Source organism: Oratosquilla oratoria, chromosome 35, assembly GCF_046742065.1.
Source record: "Oratosquilla oratoria isolate Oo_2021 chromosome 35, ASM4674206v1, whole genome shotgun sequence".
NCBI lineage: Eukaryota > Metazoa > Arthropoda > Malacostraca > Stomatopoda > Squillidae > Oratosquilla > Oratosquilla oratoria.
Window position 1 is genome coordinate 35,314,834 of NC_134811.1, and position 12,500 is coordinate 35,327,333.

Genomic DNA, 12,500 nt, shown 5'->3' on the forward strand with positions numbered 1-12,500 from the left:
GAAAACAATAATTACTTTACGACGGAAAAAAGTGCTGGACTAGGCGATATCGCCGATGAATTGGAGACTGGAGGAAAAATAGACCAGTGTGATAACTCTTTTACACGGGATAGAGCCACTTCTCAACTGTGTGAAAGCTCCCCCCCCCCGTAGGAATTCCACAAACACGATTAGTTCAGTGACATCATTCGTTTGGTAGTGCATATGGCAAATTGTTGTTATAGTTAACATTACTGTGAAATGTATTTGGATAAAGTAAACCCACTAAACGTTTCGTATGGCAGTGTTTAGGGTTGGTATTCTAGACACGTCTATCAGTTTTCATGGAGATTCATTAAACATATTTACTATTGTTTAAAAAAAAATCTTTAGTTTTTTTTTATGTTTTAGTCACAACCCCCAAATCTATCGGGAGGCTAGAACGGTGCCCTTTACAGAAGATTCTATAGCCTGAAATTTAATGAACCATGCCCTTATTTCATTTTGCTTTGTTTTACCTTATTCCATTTTATTTTTTTGAATTTTCATTGCCTTTATTCGTTCATTTATTTATTTCTACTCTTATTTATCTATTTATCTATCTCTATCTTTATTCTTATCTACTTTATTGCCTAGGTGCAGAGGTCGAAAAAGAGAAGAAAGGAGAGATGAAAAAGTGAGAAGAGAAGGTCTTTCTACATACCAAGGGTTTTTTCCCCCTTACCAAGGAGGTAGCCAAGTCAAAAGGCAAGTACCTATTCCCATCCATTCAAGTCCTATCCACCACCCTTTTACCCCCCTCTCATCTTAGCTCCTCATGGATGGCGGATCATCTTTGCATCCAGCCCACTGCTCTGGATCAGAAACAATGCAGCAAGACACAGCACATCCCCAGCATGGCTACTTCACTTAGTTGGCGTCCCCTGATGCAGCATAAGAGTAACCGGGGAGAAATCCCTTCGGGCTGCGTCAAAATATAATTCATACATAACCACTCTCTACCTCCCATCTTCCCTTCCTTGCATCATAGTATCATCTATACACAGCCATTCTCCATTCACCCCTATCTCCTGCCTTCTCCCTTCCTTGCCCAACACCCCCATTACCCCATCCATCCATCTCGTCCTCTGTCGTCCCCTCAAATTCATTCCCTCCAACTCTGCCTCACACACATCTTTTACTATTTTTTCACTCATTCTTTCCATGTGTCTAAACCATCCCAATACTCTTTCATCAGCCTAATCTGTCATCTCCTTTTCTACCCCAGTTCTCCTTCTCACCTCCTCGTTTCTCACTCTGTCCAACCTTGTAACTCCAACCATACTTCTCAGGCATTTCATCTGAAACACATTTTAAATTTTCTTCTCTTAAATGTCAGGTCTATGCCTCATACTCGTACATTGCCGTTACCATAGTCACCCCTTCACAGAGTATAGTCTCCTCTTTGCATCCATTCCCAAATGCCTATTTGCCATGACATTTTTTAATCCTCCAAGGCATTTACTTGATTCTCTCAATCTACAATTTACTTCCACCTCCATTCCTCTATTTCTTGTCTCATGCGACCCCAAATACCTACAGCTATCCACTTTATTGTACTGCAACTCTCCTTTCGTTATGCTTCCCCCACTCTTAATAATGTCCTGTACCACTTCTTTGTGTATATATTTCCATTTTCACCTGTCCCCTGTTGTAGAGGAAAGAAAGTATACTGTCACCAAGTCTTCCCACTCGGGTCTTAAAGGCGACTTAAACGGGACATTAGTGATGGGATTAAGCATCTCCTCTCTTTAACCCTAAGGGGTACATTCCTACGAAAGGAGAAGGAGATAATAAAAAAAGAATACTGTAATTGAGCATATTGTAACGAGGACAGTGATGGCAGCTATGAAGAATAGAAAGAAATGTAACTTGGTAGGTGGTAATTAGGTAGGTATATAGGAAGGTATGTAGGTCTCTCTTTCTCCTTCGGTCTTCCTCTCTCCTTTCTCCTCTCTCCTTACCTCTCCCTCGCTCTCCCTTTTTCTCAGTCTCTTCTCCATCCCTCCCTCCCTTCACTTTTTTTCCCTCTACTTTCTTCACCTTTCTTCTATTCCCCACACACCCTCTCCCAGTTCGAAAGAGACCCAAATATATCCTACGACTCTGCCCCCTCCTCTTTCATTTAAATAAAATCATCTGACGGTAGCTAGAATAAAGCCTGCAAACAAGTTCACCTGGTCACTGCGTCGAAGGGATCAAGGTTAAAGAGTATCTCTCCCAATCACGTCCCTCATTTCCCCCTCCCACTTCTACCCCCACCTCTCTCCCACCTCACCCCAACTTCCCTCACTTCCCCGACCTCTCTCCAACCTCACTCCAACTTCTCCCACTTCCCCTATCTCTCTCCACCTAACTCTCCACCTCCCCTCTTTCCTGTCCTTCCCTTTCAGATCGAACGTCTCCGGCTTTAGCCTCTTCCATGAAACTGCCTCTTGTCGTTCTTGTCCTCCTCATGAGGTCTCACGATCTCCAACAACGTGTCTCCTCTTCTTGGTCTCTGTCAGTGTCTCCTCCTTCTGGTCTCCAGTAAAGTTACCTCCTTCTGGTCTCTAACAGCGTGTCTCCTCTTCCCGATCTCCAACGGCGTGTCTCCTCTTACCGATCTTCAATGGTGTGTCTCCTCTTCTCAATCTCTCTCAGTGTCTCCTTTCGGTCCCCAGAAATGTTTCCTCTTACCGATCTCCAACTGCATATCCTTCTTCCGATCTACGCCTGCATGTCCCCTTTTCCTGGTTTCCTGCGGTGTCTCCTTCTTCTGGTCTCCAACAGCGTATCTCCTCATGATCTCCAGTGGCGTCTCTCCTCCCAATCTCCAGCCTCGTATGAGCATCTCTACCAACCCAAAGAGTTCCTCCCTCCTTCAGCAGACCCTCCCATCCTCTGTTCTTCTTCGCCATCCTGGATGGATTCCTCATTTATTAACCAGGAATTTCCCCTTTTATCCAAATGAGAATTTCCCATTCTTCGGTCCGAGTTCTCTGCCTTCCCCTCGTCTGTGTGGTTCAGTTCCCCTCGGAGCCCTTCCCTCATCTTTTCCAACTCACTCCATCATCATTCTCCTTCTCGTTTCTAACTCCATTTCCTTCACCTCCACCCGGCCCTCCACTCACACTCCTCCAAGTATTCAATTTTTTTCTCTTTTGTCTAGGTCTGCACTACATTCTACTTTTTTGCATACGATTTGTGTAAAATCTATTCTTATTATTACCATTACTACCGCGGTTAACAAGGAAAGAACTTGATTTACAGTCCCCAAAGGATCTTGCAAATTCATTTCAACTAGAGACTTACGACCTACTGCTAAAGTTACGACATTTGTCCACAGTCTCCTTGGCAACACTCATCCCAGATGAGCCGCATAAGCTTCAACAACCGTTAAAACAAACTTTATACATGTTGTCCAACCAGGTTACTTCAAATGATTTTTAGTTAAAGCCAGACCATTTTGTTCAGTGAAGAGGACATCCTAAAGAATAAAAAAAAATCTCTATTAATCCTTCATTACCTAAAGATTATATATATATATGTATATATATATATATATATATATATATATATATGTGTGTGTGTGTGTGTGTGTGTGTGTATGTATATATATAAAAATATATGAATATATATGTATAAATAAATGTATATATATAAATATGTATATAAATACATGTATATATATATATATACATATTAAGGGTATATATGAGCAGGAGGTCTTCTCTCAAACATGTTTCATTAAAAGTGATAGACAATTCAGCATGCTGAATTTTCTTAAGGATATTCTCCTTATTACGCAAGATAGACTTATTCTCTCTTGCAAGATGTGAGATGATTTCTCCATAGGAGGTCATCTGGGCTGCCATATCGCGATTTCGAGTCACATTGACTCTTCTTCACTCTTCTTGTCTTCACGGTGGGAAAGATTAGAATGATGGCTTGTGGTGATCTGGTCGGTATTTAAGGCGTGCTTGTGCCATTTGTATCGTTTCTCCTAGTCTCAGATTGGCTGGTACTAGGGGCTGTGTTCCTTCTAATGCTTGGTAGTGCTTGTAGGTCTGATGATTGTATGTTGAGATTGGGGTTTAATTCGTTAATATATAAAGCTTTGAGTATGGGGAGGCGGCGTGTGTCCGGGCATGTTGTGATTATCTCTGTGTTCTCTGTGAGCATTTGTCTCGTTATGTTCTCGTGATGTTTCTGGCGTAAGTGGATTTTTGGGACTCCAGATGAAAGGTGTTAACTAAGACGTCTGCTCAACTTCATAGTCGTCATGCCAACATAGGTGGATGGGAGGGTTGCACAGTTCCTTCCTTTGCAAGTGAACCTATAGATGACATGCGAATGTTGAGTTGGCTCTTTAATTATATTTGGGTTATTACGTAGTAACAGGTGGCTGGTTTTCTGGCTTTTATAATATATTACTACGTTTATTCTCTTATCGGGATTTGTAGGTTAGACATTTCTTTTTATCATTTGTTTTAATATTCTTTCATCTTCTTTGTATGCCGTGGAGAAAAAGGCTCGATAGTATATTTTAATGTCTTCCTTTTTCTCTGTAGTATCTTGCTGGGTGTGATACCATCGGTCAATGATTTTTTTAGTGATAGTCTCAATATTTTTTTTTTTTGTTGAATCCATTGTTTAAAAGTACTTGAGTGGATCTTACTATTTCTGTGTGAACTTTTGTCCATGTGCTGCAGTGCGTAAGACCTCTACGTATATAGGCACTGATGGTGGAATTTATGTACCCTTGTGGACATTCACTTTTACCGTTCATACATTGGCCTGTGTTTGTAGGTTTAACATAGGTGTCTGTATCGAATTTTTCCTGTTGTTGTGTAACGAGAATGTCAAGGAATGGCATGGATCCTTCTATGCTATTTTCTATTGTGAAGGTTAAACCGGAGGCATCTTGGAGGTAGTTCTCAAGTAATGATATATCTTCATTGTGTGTGGTCTTTATGAAGATGTCGTCAATATATATATATATATATATATATATATATAATATACATATATATATATATATATATATATACATTTACATATATATATATATATATATATATATATATATATATATATATATATATATGCTAATAAGAACACGGGTACGTGTGTTCACTTATGCAAAGTAGACCACTTGGAAAAAGAAACTAACGAAGCAGAGCGCTTTCGTATATTACATCTTCAGTGCAACAAGTACATAGTGATAGGAATACATAGACAATATATACATGATACAAAGGAACCAGGACAGTTTGAATAAGCGTACCGACCAATTACCCCCTAGAGAGCGGAAGGTCATTGTCAATTATCTTACGATGGTCGGGCGACATCAGGTCACAGTCGCCAAGGAGAGCGGAAAGTCATTGTCAATTATCTTACGATGGTCGGGCGACATCAGGTCACAGTATATATACGCCATCGATATTTTTCCCTTATTAGAGGGGTAGCCGAATCAACTCCTATATCCACTTTATGGACACTATAATCCATTTTATGCCACTCGCACCTCAGCACCTCGTGGATGAGGACTCATCCCTACATCCGCCACCCTGCTCAAATCGAAGGCAATGCAGCGATAACCTTCGATATTTCATGTTCAGCAATTCTTCTTCCATTTCAGACCCCCAATGAAAAGCTCGTCTTAGATGACTTTCTTGATAGTTTCCAACTTCTGAACCCCAATTATTGCCATACATTTTATGGGAAAGATCAAATACATTCATAAAGGAGGTCATCATGAAGTTCCTTAAAATTGGACTCAAGCCCTTTCGCTGATCAAAAACAAAATGCCATATAGCGTGTCCATAACATTCCATACACAAATTTTAAGACCGCATATCTCTCATTCATTCGTCTTCTGAAATAATTCGACGTTTATGTTCATTCTAGTTGCCACCAGAGGATTTTACTCAGGTGAATTAAGGTTCTCAAGAAGTTATATGGGTTAAACCTGTCTCGATTAGTCCTTTAAGGGCTATATAGGACTTGTATCTATTCAAGTTGCCGCCGGACGATTTTATTATGGCAAGGGAAACATCTCAAGAGGTTTACCATGCACACTATTCTGTTGTCTGATAACAGCGTCCCAAATAACTTGTCACCACGTACGTGACCATTATAAAACATATCCATAGTAACCCATACAGAGAGAAAGAGAGAGAGAGAGAGGGGGGGGGGTGCGAGAGGGGGGGAGAGAGATATGGAGGGAGAGAGGGAGAAGGAGAAAGTTCATAGGGCAAAGATGAAGACTTCGATTGCCTTCTGGCATATACTCTTCACCTTCTGCTTCTTCCTTTTTAATCTCCCTTTCCTTATTACGTGTTCCTATTCTAGGAGAATGCTCTCATCGACCGTAGCTCTTAATGTGTCCACGACCTTCTCCTTCCTTCCTCATTCTAGGCTTAATGAACTCGGTCATCCAAGATCCCTATTGACTCTGTCTACGAATCCCATGTTAATCTGATCGCAACCATTCTGGTCCATTAACGTCACCGTAGTAATCAATCAGGCATCTTCCCTCTCGTGAGGAATCTGTAAACATGCTTGCCATAGTCCACGAAAGAGCTAGCAGGACATTATTAGTGAAGCTCTAGGAATTCGGAATCGTTCTCTGTAGTGTAGGAACATTCAAAGGTAGACCTGTAATGATGGACTTTTCTCGTTTTCTCAAAGTTCACTCCCAACTCCTTCCTTCCCGTTATTTTACCTTGTCCTTATAATCCCCTGATTCGGTTTTACGTCACGAAACTCCCTATCACGAGGCTAGGAAGGTGCCCCTTACAGAGGACTTTGTAGAGTGGAATTTAATGAACTATACCCTTGGTCCAACTCGCTAGCGGGAACGTTCGAACTGCCGTCTCCCCGACCTCCGCCGAAAGTGGCGACGTTCTAGCTCGCTCGGACAGCGAATATCCTTTTTACGTGTATATACATTTTTCATTACCACTATACATTATAATATCACTCATGATCAGGTTTCTACATCACAATGTCCTTGCAGTTCAAAATCCTTTTCTGCTATTCACTTTAGGCTTTCGGGAACATTTCAGTCATGTTAATTTCCTGTAGACGTTTAAAAACCTGTCCGCCATTTTTATTTCCTCTCCTCAGTAAAAGGGTTATCACACTGGGCTTCTACGAGCTTCATCAGTATCGGCCGTTAACAGTTCATTTGAGTAAAAAGTCTTTGATTACAATATTCTATTTTTCAAATCTTCAAATATCAAGTTATCGTTCTGTAATATATAGCAAAGCTGAATTATGAGCTAAGATATTCTAAATCTATAGGAATGTTAGACATACTGTTGAAATGTTCTTAAAGAAGTCTAGATTCCTGTAAGCAAAGTCATATTCTAGTTATTCAGGTCAGGGTTAGAGGTAGGATGTGGGAGGAGGAATATCCTAGTTTGATAATGCCTCAAAAAGTTTCCCATCCTCACCCCCTCATCCTCCTCTTCATCCCCTTAAAACTATTCCAGATGGCGGAAACAACAGCCACTTCGATGTCCGGGTCCGTCCCTGCAACCTTGACCACTCTGTCCTCTAATCCCTTCCTCCCGAACTCTGTCCCCATCTCCTCTCATCTGTCCTCGTTCTCCTCCTCTTCCGTCTCTGGTCACACTGGAAAACGGTGACGCCCATTCCAAGTTGATGGCCGGCCTTGATCAAGCATTATCAGCTTCCTCAACTCTCTTTTATCTTTCTCACTCAGCTTCTCTAATAGCTAGTCTTTCATATTTCTCCTCTTCCTTCTCTTCCATTTCACTTTAAAGTATATTCAATTCACCCTTCCAGATCTACGTCTTCTTTCATCTCCTGGACATGAAATCTTATACCCATTTTTTTTATTTCTTCCTTCCATTTTTTTTTTAATTTTCTTCGCATTTTTCTTTAGCCATTCACTCTCCTGGCTTCGACTTCCAGTGTTTCATTTCTGTGTCATACCTATTTTTTAGTCTTCTCGTTTCAGCCTATAATTCACTTCCTGTTTCATCCTCCCTTTCTGATTGCCTCTTTTCCTCTCCATACACATGAATTTCGTCACTCTCTTTGCGCTTCCCGTCCAGTCCTTTTGCCCTAGTTACTTGTAACCTTTATACCTACACATTTGCTACCTACCTTCCCACCTATCTACCTCTCTGGCCGCCTACGCACCTCCAACCTACCTACCTACCCATCTGAAGAATAATTTCACTCCCCCCTAAATAATGTATCTCTTCTTTTTTTTTTTTTTTTTTAGGGAGTGTACATGTCTGCAGTTCTGACTGTCACATTTCATCCCATGAACATTTGTCTTTCCTTCTCATACCTCATACTTTTTTCCACTACCATCCTGCCCACTGATTCACGCAGTCTGCCCCATCCTAAAAGTTCGTGAAATTAACATTCTTTGTCCGTACATTTCGCTTATGTATCTCCGGACGCCGCTTTCTCGCTACGATCTCTTCACGCGTCCAGCCTTTCAAAGTTCACCCAAATGTACCCATCCAGCCATTCGTTCCTTTCCTCGGCTTCTTCCGACAGATTTCTTCTTCTCAGACTTGCTCTGCACATTTTCAATTGACGCTCACACCCACCTCCTCTGTCTGCTATAACATCAAACCTTCCGCCACTCATCTGACAAATGATCTTCCTTCTTCTTCTCCTTATCCTCCTTCTCATTCCTCCTCCTCTTCCTCCTCATCCTTTTCATTCTTCCTCCTCTTTTCCTTCCTCTACCAGTTTCCCCTGTCTCTTTGGACAACCTTAATCTCTCCATCTTCGTCTTATTCTGACCTTTCTTCTTCTTCTTCCTCTTACTCATCTTCCGTCCCCTTTTCTTCGACCAACAGCCCCCATCTCCTTCATCGTAATCTCTTTCTCTTCATATTGTTTGGCTTCCTTTATTCATTTTTCTTCTTCTCCTCATCCTCCCCCTAGCCGTTTTCCTCCTCCTTCTTTTGCTCCTCCTCCTCCTCCTCCTCATTCTCTTCCTCTCTTCCTCCTCCTACTATTCCTTTTCCTACTCCATCTTTTCCTCCTCGTTCTCTTCTCCCCCCTTTTCCTCCACCTCTTACTATTCTTTTTCTCGTTCTCCTCTTCCTCGCACTCCTATTTCTTCTCCTTCTCCTCCCATCCTTCCTTCTCTTCTTCACCCACCTCCTCCTACCCCTGTTCCTCCTCTTCTCCCTTTTTCCTCCACCTCTTACTATTTCTCTCCTCGTTCCCGTTCTCCTCCTCCTTGTACTCCTATTCCTTCTCCTCCTCCCCTTATTCATTCTCCTCTTTTTCACCCTTCTCCTCCTAGTACTCCTATTCCTTCTCCTCCTCCGTTTATTCCTCCTCCTCTTCTTCACCCTCCTTTTCTTCTTCATCCCCCTCACTTCTGGATCACACGTTGCATTCTCTCCCCACGCTATCTGATCGGGGTCGAATACGCCAGCACAGCGGGCCCTAATGACTTGATCCTACGCAGTCACCAACCAGCAAATTAACTTGGGTGTCTGGAGACTAAACGACGAATGTGGGTGGACAAGTGATGGGCGTCTGCAGAGGTGGGTGGAGGATGGGTGGCCGGGTGTTAGGTGGGTGGACAAGACCCTGATAGACGAATGGATTGGATGGTGTGGACTGATAGATGAATGGAAGAATGATACAGCTATTGACTGCCACGTTTCAAAGGTCGACGTTGTTCCTATCTGTTAATAGAAGGCAGTTTAATATCCGCATATTTACTACTTTGGTTATATGTCAGACAATGTTGAGATATTGAATCCTGAAATACTTGATACTGAAATACTTGAAATGTAATTGATAACCAATGACGTTATTCCTTTGCAGATAAATACACTGGAAATCTGTCTCTGAACTTTGGTATCTGAATGCACACGAGGGAATAGGACGTGGAAGGGTGTGGATGATCGTGTGAAGCGGGCGTGGCTGGTGGACAAACCCTTGTATATAGGAAAGAGAGTGAGTGAGGAAGGAGTTAGGTCTTCGGGAAGGGTGGAGGTGGAGTTGATGGTGGTAGTGGTAGTGGAATTAGTGGTGGTGGCGGTGGTGATGGTTGTGCTGGATTTGGTAAAGGTGGAGATGGTGGATTTGGTAGGGGTGGTTGTGGTGGTGGTGGATGTGGGGGTGGTGGATGTGGTGGTTGTGGATGTTGTTGTGGTGGTTAGGATGGTGCAAATGGTAGGGGTGGTTGTGGTGGTGGTGGATGTGGTGGATGTGGTGGATGTGGTGGTGGTGGATGTGGTGGTGGTGGATGTGATGGATGTGGTGGTTGTGGATGTTGTGGTTGTAGATGTTGTTGTGGTGGTTGTGGAGGTGGTTGGGATGGTGTGGGTGGTGGGGTTCCTTCAAGGACGGATGCCTGACGGAGGTGTCTTTGAGGATGAACGGGCTAAGCTCCTGAATACTGTACTATCAAGGAATGATGGATGGATGGACGGAGGTAGGGAGGGAGGAATGAATTGACTTGTAGCAGATTGGCAATGTGGTGGGTTGCCTACACCCGATAGATGGATGAATAGATGGATGGAAGGATGGATAGACAGTTATTTCACGAAGGAAATGACATTTTGTTTAATGTCGACAAATGATACCAAGCAATTCTCAATTATCCACTTTGACATATTTGATACATTTAAGAGCTTCGGCTTAAAACTACCAATGCAAGTAGGGTATACAATCATCTCAATTAAACTATCTGCTATAATCTATTCACACCCCCATATCAAACTATGATACATTTGAATATTTTATTCAGGCTATCACCAGAGGAATCTATTCAGAATAAGAGAATATATGGGTGAGACAAGGATAGCAAATCGATGAATGATTCTCGATGAGTATTGTCGCCTAGATATTGGCTGACTGGATGCATGGATGATTCAAGCAGTGGATGACCCACAAGACATTCTTGCAGGGTGGAGAATGCATTTAAGCGGACTTTATACAATCAACGTTACTGGTATACTGAGTCAGTATTGCTGTCCCTGCTTACACGGGTCACGTCAGTACCATGTTAAAGTCTCGTTGACACGGGGCTAGTTTAGTAGCCGCTAGTGAACTACCTCTCTACTTGCCCAATATTAACGGAAAGTTAACTTGCCTCCAAACTATCCTAGTGTCAACACTTACTTGCCGCATAAGTTAACTTGCACCATCTAGCATTAGCAGCTACTAAACTAGCCCCGTGTCAACGAGGCTTTACTGTCATTCTTACTGACATTATATTGATCGAGTATCCCTGTTCTTCCTAAATGGCTCTATCAATAATGCCCATCTGCTGTCAATGTATTAACTCGGGATTATTGCACTTAAGAGTCCCACCCCTCTTAGATACTATTCCGTCGCTGGTATTAGGAATGTCCAATAAGCATTATTGAACAATACAATTGATTGTGTATGGCGGTGAGTTAAAGATAAATTAAAAGTAAATAAACAGATCAAGAAATGGTATTGTAAATGTAAGTGTACGAATAGGATATTAGCAACAAGTATGACTTTTACATAAAATGGTTTCAGAGTAAAGATAACAGCGCCCAAACGTGTCGTTCCCATGGCAACATAAAATAGAAAACGCGAAGAGCGTTGGTCCAGTGGGGCCTGAGCCTGAAAAAAAAAAAAAAAAAAAAATCCGGCGCCGCCGTTGCGGATTGTTGGATATAGCAAAGCCTCCCTTATGCGTCATTAGACTCGAAACGTTTTGAGAGTATTCTAACCAGGGGTTGTATAAAGTTCTGGTTACCGCCAGGTGATATTGTTAAGCTAATTGAACTTGTCTATAATCTGGCCGCATCCGAAGTCACCGCATAGTATGACACCGGCCTTACCGAACAAGTGTTACCGGACGTAGATTAGCCCTAAACCCGGTCACATTGACCAGTTATGACAAGGAAAGCAGAAATACGAGTCAACAAACGTGTACGCCGTCTTGTGGTTCTTGCTATTTGCAACATAATATTAAATAAACAAATAGATCAATAAATACATAAAGAAATAAATAAATATAGATAAATAAATAAATAAATAGATAAATAAATAAATAAATGAATAAATGAACAAATAAATAAATAATTAATAGATAAATAAATAATTAAATATGATTTGAACTCACGACCACCTGTTCATGAGTTCGACACATTATTCACTGAGCTACTTCGCGGCCCAATAGATAAGCAAATAAATAAATGAAATGAAATGAGTAAAAGGAAAGTAAAATGAAAATATATAGTATAGAATTAATCCAAAAAATAAATAGATCAAATTATAATGAAACAAACAAATGTATAAATATATTGAATAAATAAAAATAAATAAATACAAAGATAAATGAATAAGTACATAGATATATAAAACATATGTTGATAACAGTTTGATCCCCTTTTGTACTGTGGCTGCAGAAAGATCATACACGATTTTTTAGCAAAATTCAAGATCGTTGTTTGGATCCCCTGAGGTTTCCCGTCGCCTTCGGCCTCCCAAACTTAAGATTT

The 12,500-nt window shown here is 41.4% G+C and overlaps 1 pseudogene; it reads right to left on the reverse strand.

Moving 5' to 3' along the window:
* Positions 1–3,969: 3,969 nt before the first annotated feature.
* The window catches only part of LOC143018731 (uncharacterized), a 35,624-nt pseudogene continuing 27,093 nt past the window's right edge, over positions 3,970–12,500 (reverse strand).